General features: G+C 38.4%; 1 long non-coding RNA gene across 2 annotated transcripts in view; it reads right to left on the bottom strand.

Annotated features, from left to right (window-relative positions):
- The window catches only part of LOC122126172, a 60,692-nt gene that overhangs the window by 47,585 nt on the left and 411 nt on the right, over nt 1–12,696 (bottom strand). The window contains exons 2-3 of one of the 2 annotated variants that reach the window (XR_006150864.1): nt 8,243–8,311; nt 3,946–4,597 (exon numbers count right to left, since the gene is read on the bottom strand). This is a non-coding gene — a long non-coding RNA (uncharacterized LOC122126172). Of the gene's footprint in view, nt 1–3,945; nt 4,598–8,242; nt 8,312–12,696 lie in introns of those variants that run through there. The other variant, XR_006150865.1, reaches the window with a different exon arrangement.

Genomic DNA, 12,696 nt, shown 5'->3' with positions numbered 1-12,696 from the left:
TGTCTCCCATAGTTTCAGTCAAATCTCTGAAATGATTTCTTCTAGGACACAACTAAAGAGCTCATGTCACACCACTAGAAATCACCCTCCTATGTCTCTGTTAAACAGCCCCTAGACATTCATTCACTTACAAAATTGTTCAAATTTGTCCATTCTGACCAAGAAATCCTGCCCAGGGCGTTCCTGGGGGTAAGCCAGACCACACTGCCTGCCACACTCCTATTACCCTTCAATCTAATGTTCTCACAAAGGAGAGAAGCTCACATTGTTGAACTTTTCTGGAAATGTTCAAAGCTGCCAGTATTTTTCCTAGAAAATGACACTGAATGTAAACCAGTGTTCTGTGGTCTGACCAGGATGAGAAATATCAACAGAATTTTTTTTAACATCTATGGTTAAGGATTTTGTTCTTATAAATGGAAACAATAGAAAAGTAAATCTTGAACAGGATAATCATTCCCATTATAAAATGGCCTGATTCCTGAGCTAGTAAAGTAAAATTTCTGGAGGAAGATCTTGGAAATAATATTCAGGATTTCTGCAGAAGTTTTTGGTATGAAGCAGTTTAGATTGGAAGCAAACATCAATCATCATTTACTCCTTCAAGAAACTGGTGCGCGCCCACACTAGTGTGTGAAAGTACTGCACTAGAGGCTACCGTTTCAGAAGAGAGATACACAGACTAATGCTAACTACTGTTGCACAAAGGCAATTGTTACAAAAATCCAAAGCATTTCTCATTCTGTTCTCATTGCTGACATCCTAATAAGGAACATTTCATGATACATTTTTCTTAATATTCCTCAAAAATTTTAAAAACTGTCTCTATGTGCATTTTATTCATATATATACATATACACACATGTATTTGTGTGTGTGTGTGTGTAGTTTATACATAAAATTCTTTTCTTTTATCCCCTATCCCCCAAGAGCTAATTTCACACTGTTGGGGTAATAGTACCCCATGGAAAATGCATATGATAGACATCTATGGAAAAATGGCAAGAGTACAGGGAAGTGAACAACTTCCTGGGCAATCAAAGAAGGTAGAAGAGGGAGTGACATTTGAGCCAGGTTTTGTAGGATGTATAAGAGCTTTCCATCTGGGAAATAGCAGGTAGGGGGGAGTATTTCTAGGAGGAACAACCTCTAGGCATGTTTGCTAAGTGAATGGCATGTACTCTGACATCTACATATCCACACAAAGAGGTAGACATTTAAATCACAGATTTTAGTCTAATTGTACTTACAAACTGGCTCTTAGGAGGAATCAAATCCTAGAATCCTTTGTAGATAGGAGAGTGCTCAGGGAGGAGAAAGGAAGAACACTGAGTCAGTAAAGATAGGTATTTGGTGCCTTTTATTTCAGCCTAGGTCTCAGATGGAGTGACTCCTGAGTAATAAATAATAGAGCACACTTTGAGCATAGTTCATTCACCACATTCCCAGACACATTTCAAATACCATTCCAAGCAAGTCGTGAAAGGTCTGATTAATATACAACATAGAGCTCTTCATATATACTCTCAGGGGTAAAAATACTGCTGAAAAGCCAGATCTTTTAAAAGCTGAGCATCTAACACCACCTTGTGAATGATAATAAATGACAGGCAAGCGGTCTTGGTCTGCAGTGGTAGATACAAACATGCAGAGCCACGCTTAAGCCAAGATTGTCTTCTGGCAAAATAAGATTTCCTTTGAGACAGCTGATATTTCCCAGTTCCAACTTGGTCAGAAATAGCAACCTCAACACTCAGGGTGTTTTCCTTTTTGTTTTGTTTCTTATGCCTTCATAGTTCCCATTCAAACCACTAGGAATGTGCATCTATTTGCTCTTCAAATAAGATGGCAGTTATTTTTTCCTAAGATCAGAGAAGTTTAGAATTCTTTGACAACTTTAAATCTTGCTGAGTATTTAAAGTCTAGATGAGGGGTCAAAAAATACTGCAATGAGAGAAAAGCAGCGCATTGTCATCTCAGCTGCAGACAGAGAAACCATGTATGGAAATGAAGTTCTGTGGACTGAGCACCTAAGGGTGCCATTTTGATCTTTCTACAATGGACCATGATGACACTTCTTTTAGTTTAAGAAAATAGTCTTCCCAGGATGGTTCTCCCAACAGAAAAGTGAGTTGCTTGCTACTTCACCATGATGTATTTGACAACTGGGACTTGTGTCAGGGTAGTTTGAACAGAGTGTATGCAAATCACAGCAGGTGCTACATGCAAATGAAATTCACAAATGACTCTGGTCTGTGACCACTCCTTTTCTGGGCTCTTAGGAAGATTCTGACCTATAGCTACATCTTTCCTCTACTCTTTAATGGGTTTCTTAAGGAAGAGCCCAATGTCATTTTAATATCTTCAGTAGATACAAGAATGTGAGCACCTTACAAGCATATTTTGGTAACATGTGTAAGTTAATGAATGAATAAATGTTGAACTAAGAAGATCAGATATTGTCTTGATGTGATAAAATGACTCATCAAGCCTAAGGAGTATTCCTCCATATATGTGCAGTTAATCAGAAAGGGGGCCACTTATATCCAATGCTAGCACTAACAATAATAATGAGAATGTCAATTCTCCACAACATGCTACCCAAATAAAAATCCTCTATTCATAAAAGGATTGCTTTTTCAACTTCTCATACTAAAACTGGTTCCTGTAATTCTAGCAGTTGCTCTGACTTAACAATTATATCCACATCACCTAGGATAGCAACTGGTGCACAGTAGCCCTTCAATAAATATTTATGAGTGAAGGAATTAACATGCATATTAAATTTGTTTTCTTGCTTATTAGGTACTGAATTGTATTCTAATCCCACCACATTTAGCTAACCCTCATTAGAACTCTTTGTTACTAACACTATTACCCTCGGCCACCCAATAAACATAAATTATGCAGTGAAGAATTATATTCTGTGTCTACCTTGGGACTCAGACCTGCCACATAACTATCATGGCATTTTCCCTTGTTTTGTTTGAGATAGGTTCTCCCTATTTTGCCCAGATAGCCTCAATATCTGGATCCTCCTGCCTCAGCCTCCAGAGAGCTGGAATTACCAGCATGTACCACCAGGCCCAGTTAACTCTCATGCCTTTTAATCTGGGTTTCCCCTTCCTAATTACTTTCTTACGACAACTACATTTAAGAAGGAAATTAGTGCCTATGAAGTTCTCTAAAATAGACATAGACTGTGCCTGTCCTTCTGATTTGTTAGCAACTTGAACTTGGACACTGTACTAAAATTTAGGCCTGCCATTTACCAACAGATGGACTACACAGCCCTCATGGCTCCCACTGGGGCTTGAATCTTAAACTTAGGAAACAGACCTTCTCATTTCATTCCAGAAGAAATGAAGACACATACAGACTATGTTTCATGAGTGCCTGGCAGGAAGAATGTGTTCATCTTATATAAACAAAAGTGGCATCTTGTTTGTTTCTCTCTTTCCTCATCAGCACTTGCCTTACCCAACATTTCAGATATTCCACTAATTAAAAGAAACATACCTTATTCTGTGATTGATTTTCAAACTCATTTACTACTCATTTCTCTGTGGCTTAATTTAATTAAATTGAGCAGCATATCAAATATTGATTTTAATAAAATCTTGATTAAGATTGGGACAATTATCAAACACAAATTTTCACACCACTCCTGCATTTCAATGGATCCAAGCTCAAAAACCAATTTGCTTTAAAATAAAGAAGTGATTAGTGATTAGACACACACACACACACACACACACACACACACACACACACACACACATACACTCACACACATACACACTCAGGCCATTCTCAGGGATAAAGAAAAAATGGTTTCTAAACCTTTTTATTAGCAAAGATAAGCAGCAAGCTGTGACTAAGGATTTTTAAATACTTAATGTAGTTATTTACCTTTATCCACAAAAAGAAGTTAAAGGGGAAAAACAAAAAAGAACAAGGTCCTTTGGTAAAAATTAATTTGGCACCTGTGAACAGAGCACTGCTTTGTCTCACTTGGTACAGGTAAGGGAGAGCTCATCATAGCGTTGATTTTTATGTATGTGGCAAACTTTACCCACATGCGACTTAATATAATTAACTGCTAACCAGGAAGTACATGTATTCTAAACCTTGAAATTTGCTTTGTCGTGTAACTTGTGGCTGCAGGCTAGTTCTTATAAGACTCTAATGTAAATGTGTTGTATATATTATCAATTGTATTATCTTAACAATTAACTATAAGTATAAAACACTTAAAGTTAAATATTTGGTGTGATCATTACGCTAAAAAAAAATCCCACTAATAGCTGTCACAGCAGCACCACCTAGAGGATTCTGGGAGCAACACAGGCTTATTTTCCCAACTTGCCCTCTTCCTGCTGAGAACACCTTCCTTCTTGTGCCTTTTGAAGCATCTCAAGTTAAACTGAATGACCTCAAAGCCACCGCACATTTGCACAGAGGACGGCAATTCATCTCCTGCAGGAGGTGGTAATCTGGTGTGTTCCAGCGTAGCCAAGCCCTGGTACACTGTGACATGGCTGACTCCTCCCTCAGGCACAGCTTCTCATTTTGTCCTGAACAGCCGCTAGAGCAACTGGAAAGACCAGACATTTCACAATGAGTCAAAGTCACATTCCTAAGCCATACCTTCAATGAGTATTTTGATGAGATGAGAAGAAATGAACTTTCTCTGTGGACACTGTTTACACCAGAAGATCCAGTTACTAACTCACCTTACTACCCAAAACTAAATCAGTGTTCTATGAGTGGAGTTGAAAGAGAAATGACAAAATATTTCCCACTTTTTGCAGTTTATCTTAATCTGGAAACTTCTTTACACATATTAAGAGGATTAAAATGTAGGTAATAGGATTATCCAGCTCTTCATAGAAAGTAACTCTGCCATTGCATTAATCTGGAATCAGAGTTTCAGCTGACTTTGCTTTCTATGGTTCATAGGTAATTGCCAAAAATGCCTGCTCTGTAGGTTAGGGGTCCTTAAGGCACAAGAGGGTGTTCACTGTATTTCCACCAGAGGGCACTCTCTGCCTCCATGGAGAAATTGGTCCCACTTACAGGCAAGCAGTTCAATGCAGAAGTGGGCCTTACCTAACTGTACTTTGTTTCCCTCCACAAATGAATCAGGTTCCTAAATGAGCATTCCAATTGTAGGGAGGCAATGGCTCAAACCATGGAGAGACTATAAATTTCAAGCAATGCATCCTTGCCCAGTTTACCAAAGTACTACTATGCCTAGAGAAATCTCATCCAGTATACTAAAGCCATAGCTAAAGTTATACCAAGTAACTCTGGTTCTTTTGAAACATCTCCATTTTCCTGCATATGTTATTCCTCAGTTTGCCTCCTGAATAGTATGTGATCTTCTTTTAGGGCTTCCTTGGGGAGCTATGACCAGCTCAAAAAATGCTTCCCGGCCTCTCCCATGCTGGGTTGGGACAACTTCCAGTACCCCATTTGAAACCTCTTCTTTCCTCCTGGTAAAACTTGATGTGAAGTGTTGTAACTACTTGTTTCTTAACCATCCTCCCACTAGGCTGCAGGTTTTATGAAACTAGGAGTTGCTTCTATTCCCTTGTTCTGCCTTTACTCCATCAACACTGCTGACAGAATGGTTGTCCTATATAAGTTATGGTTTATCTTGAGAGCAACTCTCATGTTCCATTTCTGTGCCTTCTAAACATGTGCCTCAGTCATCTCCATATGTCTCACACTCATACCTTGTTCTCCTAATCCTCAAAGTGATCAAAAGAGGTACTCACAATTCAACACATTTATTGATAGCCAAGGCTCATGGCAACTTTGCTTAGCTATCTTTTCACCATCTCCAGAGTCAATATAGAATCTACAAGCAACTCATCCCATTTCCCCGGTCAGCTACCAGCAATCAAGCAACACATTTCAAGAGGGACATATCTGGGAAGCTTTGTATACTATGCTGAAGCAGCATCCTTGTTGCAGTGAAAGCAACAAATTCCTCCTTTCCTCTCTCTCCTATATGAGGTGGCATAAAAGCACAGAGAATATGAGGAAGCTCTATTTTGCTCCTGGTTTTATTCAGCCCTTATTTTGCCCAAGGAAGGATAATCTAGACAATTTGACGGATATATAGTGGGCACTCAAATATAGAAGGCATCTTGTGCAATGTTTTAGAATGGTAGAAAGTGAGATTTCCCACCCTGGTATGCTTGTTTTGTCATTTAACTTCTTCGTGTCAGAGAGATATCATCTGCAAAATGGAGCTAAGCTTGACAGCTCAAAGGACTACAGTAAAGGAAATTGAGACAGAGATCCTGGAAGTGTTAAAAAGTTATACTCAGCTAACAAAAACTTTAACAATCCAAGAGTTTTAAATGTTAATAAAGAACTGATCCAACACCCAATATCCTTAAGCTTTTAAAAGTCTGATAATAACAGCTAACTGCCTCATATCCTAATAAATGTTAACTCTAACTAGGAATAAAACATACAACAAAAGTATTTTATACATCCAGGTGAGAGAAAGATCATTTTGAGTACAATACAGGAAAATGTCATGTATAGTTGTTCTGTTTTGCTTCCATACTTAATGGAAACGATATACAATGTAGGTAAATGTGTCTCCATCAATTCTCTTAGAAAAGGATAATATTTAGGCATTCTTAAAAAACACTTTTTAGATTACAGAATTGATGGGAGAATGAAAGTTTTCCAAAACTGACAGAAGACAGTAGGACAGTTTCAAGAATTACAGTGAACTCCAAGCAAGACAAATTCACATAATGAAATAACAATAAACGATTCATTTTCTTTGTATTCTTGGGGTTGTACTGTCTTTCATTTTAGCCATTCCAATAAGTGTGCAATGATGTCTCATTATGGTTTTAAGTTGCACTTCCCTAAGAGTTAATGATGCTGAGTATATTTTATGTGCTTATTTATATTTTTATATCCTTATTCATGAACAAGGGACTCCCAGTGTATGAAACTATTCCCAAGGTACCATGAGACAGAAAAGGGCAGACAGGTTCAGGAATGCATTCAGCACAAGCTACTGGGGGACTTACTAACAGAAGCATCGTGTGGGGAGCATCAGGGCCAGTCAGACCCCATGATTTTGGTCACAGATAGGGGGCTTATAAAGTGGTCTTGCCAAAAGTGACTTCAGGAAAAACAGATTGTACCTATTTACCTTCAGCTAACAGCAAAGATGTCAGGCACATTCCTGTCACCCCTACTTTTGGTAGCAGGGCAAAGTTAACATTATCAAAGCATTAAAAGAGACTGAATAAAAGGAAGGGGTGACATTGTCCAAGAAAAAAGGGAAATGTACTCATAATCTGACTGATGAAATTGTAACCCCTCTGTACAGCAACAATAAAATTATTTTTAAAAATAAATAAAAGGGTGATTTAAAAAACAGATATTGCATAAAATGGTGTAAATGCTTCCTTAAATGTTCGGTAGAGTTTTCCAGTGAATCTGCAGAGAATATTTCTCGTGGGAAAAAAATGTTAAATTATCAACAGAATTTATTTTTAAATCAGAATCCAGATTAACTTAAGACTTACCTTTTCTAACAACACATTTAACACCATTAATTCCCTTCTCATAATTCTTTTAGCTGTGTTGTGAAAATCCAAGACAGTGGTTTTTTGTTTCGTTTTTTTGTTTTTGTCAGTCGTGGGGCTTGAACTCTGGGCTTGGGAGTTATCCCTCAGCTCTTCAGCTCAAGGTAGACACTCTACTGCTTGAGTCACAGCACCACTTCCAGTTTTCTAGTGGCTTATTGGAGATAAGAGTCTCACGGACTTTCCTGCCCGGGCTGGCTTTGAACCATGATCCTCAGGCCTCAGCCTCCTGAGTAGCTAGGATTACAGGCATGAGCCACTGGTGCCCAGCTGAAATAGTGTATTTTTAAAAGAGAGGCACATTATGGATAGAGATGGGAGGGAAAAACTGGGAGAAAGGGAAAAGGTGACATTGTCTAAAAAGAAATGTACTTATTAACTGACTTATACAACTGTAACCCTTCTGTACATCACCTTTCCATTAACAATAAAAATAAAAATTAAAAGAAAAACAGGCACACATGTATGAGAACTTCATATATGTCAGATATGGCCCTTTGGAACAGTGGAGATAGGAGTCTTTCCAGTGCCTGATTATGAGTCCAATTTAGGTTGCTTTAACAGAATGTCACAGAATACTTAATTTAGAGAAAGAAAAAGTTATTGCTTACGTTTCTAGAAGGCCAGGAAATTCAGTATCAGGGCACCATCATCTGGCAAGGACCTTCTCTCTGCATCATCTGGTGAAAGACAGAAAGGCAAGAAAACATGCATGTGGAAGAGAGAAGTGGGAAACTAATTGACCCTTTTAGTGTCTGCAGCTTTTTCATTAGTTGGTGTTGTTAGGCTTCTCAATTGTATGTGTATTGTCATATCTCCCAGTGGCTTTTAAATTTTTGTTCCTCTGGTTATTAATAAAATCAAGCACAAACCCCAGCAATTAATGTACTGTGTCAATTTGATGTTTCTGAGAAAATAAATGAAATGTCTTTATGGCCTTGGGATAGGGAACATATTTCCTAAACAAGACATAAAAGAAAATTAATACTGATTTCTAGAATAAATAATTAAGAAATTCCATTCTTCAGAGATACTAGTGAAAGAATAAAACTCTATCCATGACGTAGAATACATGTAATACAGATATACAGCTACATACTCCTATAGATGTAAATGTAGATATAGGAAATAACTAATAAATAGCTAGCATATAGATACATATGTGCATTTACACATTCAAAATTTAACCAATAAATAATGTGGAAAATGTGCATGATGTTATAAAAAACCACAGGGAGACATGAAAATACCCAGAGCAAAATGGCTAAAAATTAAAAAGACCAACAATATCAACAACTTAAAAAGCTGCAAACCAAAAGTAATTCTCTTACACTACTGTTGCATACACTGGCACCACCATTTTGGAAAAGTCTCACCACAGAAATATACATAGAATAAATGAATGCACACATACACCCAATGACATGTGAAAGGAGCTTCGTGGTCCTTTACTCACAATATAAAAATGAAGACACATCCAAAATTCCTCTCAATAGCGAACACATGAATAACTTGGAATCATTACTTAGAACTACACATAACATCCACCAAAAAGTGCACTTAAAGGTATAATTTTAAGTGAGGTAATCTAAGTAATACTGCTAGAAGTCAGGTAAATAACCTAGTGAAAGGCAGATGTAGTGACTGAGATTGGCCACACACGGAAGCTTTTGGGAGGTGAGCAGTGTTTTATTCCTTAAGTTTTGTGGTTTGCTGTTATGTTTTGTGGTTTGCTGTACGTACTTTACTTTTTTGTGTCATACTTACAATTAAATTTTAAACTAACTTGATCATAAATCTTGAAAATATAGGTTACAGACCTTGAGACTGGATTACCAGAGAAAAGAAGGGTTACCTATTATATGGGATCATTTGCTCCCTTCACACTTTTCTTTCTTTACACAAAATTTGTAGGCCAGGAAATATTTACGTTTTCTCTCAACCCTGAGAAACAGGTCATATCTACTGGTTGCACTATAATAAAATGGGAAGTGTGTCTGTTGGAGATGTAAATGGGGGTTGTGAAATCAGGGTAAGACTTAGAAGGGTCAACATGAATAAGAGACTGCCTAAAGGGAAAGGGAAAAGCTGTTATTTAGGGGAAAAGTTCACGAGAACTGGAGATTTTTCCTAGGGAGGATGCAAAAGAGGAAATGTAAGAGAAGGGAATTAAGAAGGAAGAGAGAAGGGAAACAGAGGAGAGAGGGAGGGAGGTAAGGGGCAGTGAAATGGAAAGGTGAGAAGAGAAAGAGAGAAAAGAACAGAGGAAAGAACAAAAAGCTAACTAGAAAAAGGAAAATATAAAAGAAACAATGTGAAATGATCCATATCAAGCATCTGGTGTGAATCAGACATGTCACCTACATAGTATCATTGAAACCTCACACCAACCCACTCGGTAGGTATTGTCATTCTTATATTACTAATGTAGAAACTGAAGCTTGGAGAGTTTATTTATGGGACTATACCTACAAATGTCAACTCTAGGGATGCACAAGACCAAATCCTGTGCCCCAAGAAACAACTCAGTACCAACAGGGAGGTTAAACATTTATGCTACATTCAGATCCTGAAAAGAATTGCCCTGGAGTGATTCTGCCTCAGAAGAAAATGGCTGACTTTATAGAACTAAGTAAAGATTCATTTTCGTGAGTCTATGGCAGTAGGTCAGTTCTGTGGAATACTTACTGGGATCACCCATATCCTCTAATTCTGCCTTACAATTGTGGGGCATTTTAGAATTGTCTATTTTCTATTTTCTGGCATGAAACCAGTAGAGAACTAGAAGTCTTGTTTACATTGACAAACAATGCCTCTTTAAGAAAAAAATGGACAGAAGAGAGAAAGAATAGCCCAGTCCACAGTATTTGCCAAACAGAAGGAATGCCAAAAATAGATATGTGGGATAATACAGAAATTTTCAAGGGGATACGAAAAGAAATCATATGGACTTCTCCAGACTAACCAGAGAGTACTCCAGAATTATTAAAGATCAAGAGTGGTGTCCCCTAGAGGAAAATCGTTTCATTTCGACAAAAATGATAGAGAAATGATAGAATTTCTCTCTGCATATACCACAACTTTTGGGGTTATGTCCAAGTATTTGAGTAAAGTAATATTCATGAATACTTTAAGTTCAGAACTATTTAACATTTATTGTGAGGCCAAAAAGAAGAGGACAGAAGGTGGGGGAGAGAGTAGAGAGAATTCACATCTGTACTGTACACATGTACCATAGTGTGGGGGCACATATCAGACACTGCCACAGCAGTGTATATAGCCCTGCCCTGGATATTCATTAAACCCCCCACAAAAATTAAATAAAGCTACCTACAAAGAATAATTAGAAGTGAAAATCAATAGAGAGAAAATAGCTCATATTCTCCTCATTGATTTCCTGTGCACAGTGAGTCAAACTTGACTGTTGGTTGGAAGTCAGTTTGGCTCCTTCTCATTTCTTTTTTAGCAGTTGGGTTCTCCTGTCATTGCCTTTCTGCTGGAGTCCTGCTTTGCTCTAATCACAGCTGTCAGCTATTGAATGAGTTTGACACCCTCACTCTAGAAAGGAAAGAGTTCACACCCCATGCATATGCAGTCAGTTTCTTCATTAAAGCTGATTGACACAAGATATGGTACACTGCCACTGACTTTAAAAGGGGGAGGAGGGACAGCAAATGGCTACGGATAAATTCAAGTGGGCATCATCTTGATCAAAAACACTCTGAGTCCAAGAACCAGTCCTCACACAATTCATCCAGTGTTACTGCAAAAAAGACTTATTACTGACAAATGGTAGTCGGTTAAGAGACAAATCTGTACACATATCCAAACACACACACACACACACACACACACACACACACACACACACACACACACACACACACACACCCTCAAATTCAGATTCATGTCCCACAACCCTAGCTTCATCAGTTGGAGTCCCAGGTATTGGTCACCATTGTAAGACATATAAATGAAAAGGGAAGGAGTTGGTTACAGTGGCCCAAATCATCCACCTCTCAAGACTGAAACAAAACTAGAATTTCTCAGCTCTTCAGAATCTAAGTTAGTATCACAAATAAGACTTGAGATGTAAATATATATATATATATATATATATGGCAAAAAAAAAAATCTAGTCCAAAATCACCAAGTTGATTGTTGCTGAGAATCCTCACCAAGGGCCTATTCAGATTCTAGCTAACAGTCCTAGCAAAAAACACCCATTTTTTAAGGTTGGATGAGACTCTGACAATAGAAGCCCAAACTAAGTCAGTATTACAGCAATCCATTACAATATAGTCCTAAACCTACAAGCTGCATTCAGTCATCAACATATGTTCTCTTCAGGTCCCAGGAATTCACAACATGACTTCAACCATTTAAAGGAAAAAAAAAAAAGTTCTGCTGTGAAGTCGGCCGCTTCCTCCCAGGCTATGCATAATAGTATCAGTTCCCTTCAAAAAGACAAGTCCCTTCTGACTATACCTAATTGATTTTTAACTTCTGATTCCTCTATCTGGTCTTAAAATTCCCAGCAGAATCTTCATCTGTGGCAATCTGTAGACTCTCCAGCACTATCACTTGCAATGTTTTTCCTCTAACTCAAGGCCTTAGTGAACCCCCCAAAAAAGGGGAGTGGGGGGTTGGCAAAAAGAACCCAAATGGACCAAGGAGTAAAAGTACCGCTGAGTAGCAACTCTTCAGCTGAGGTGATAGGTGTAAAGGGGTGGTGTATGTACAGCATTGTTACAGCCTAAGGTGTGAGATGGTGCTTCCTCTACTGACCTGGGGGGCGGGGGGGGGGGGGTGGCATAATCATATATATGTACAGACAGGTAGACAAATATAGATGATAATCAATATAGATGGCAGATATAGATGATACAGGCACATAGATGACACAGGGAGGTAAGTGATATTAGAGATGGACAATAGGTATAGAAAGATATAGGTGAGGGGGGGAGGGGAGGGAGGGAGAGGGAGATGGGAGGGAGGGGGGAGGGAGGGAGGGAGGGGGGAGGTAGGGAGGGAGGGAGGGGGGAGGAGGGAGAGAGGGGAGGGA

Source organism: Dipodomys spectabilis, unplaced genomic scaffold (genome assembly GCF_019054845.1).
Source record: "Dipodomys spectabilis isolate Male_0828 unplaced genomic scaffold, ASM1905484v1 ptg000273l, whole genome shotgun sequence".
NCBI classification, from domain to species: Eukaryota; Metazoa; Chordata; class Mammalia; order Rodentia; family Heteromyidae; genus Dipodomys; species Dipodomys spectabilis.
Note: the sequence above shows the minus strand (reverse complement) of the source record. Positions and strands in the feature narration are given on the sequence as shown.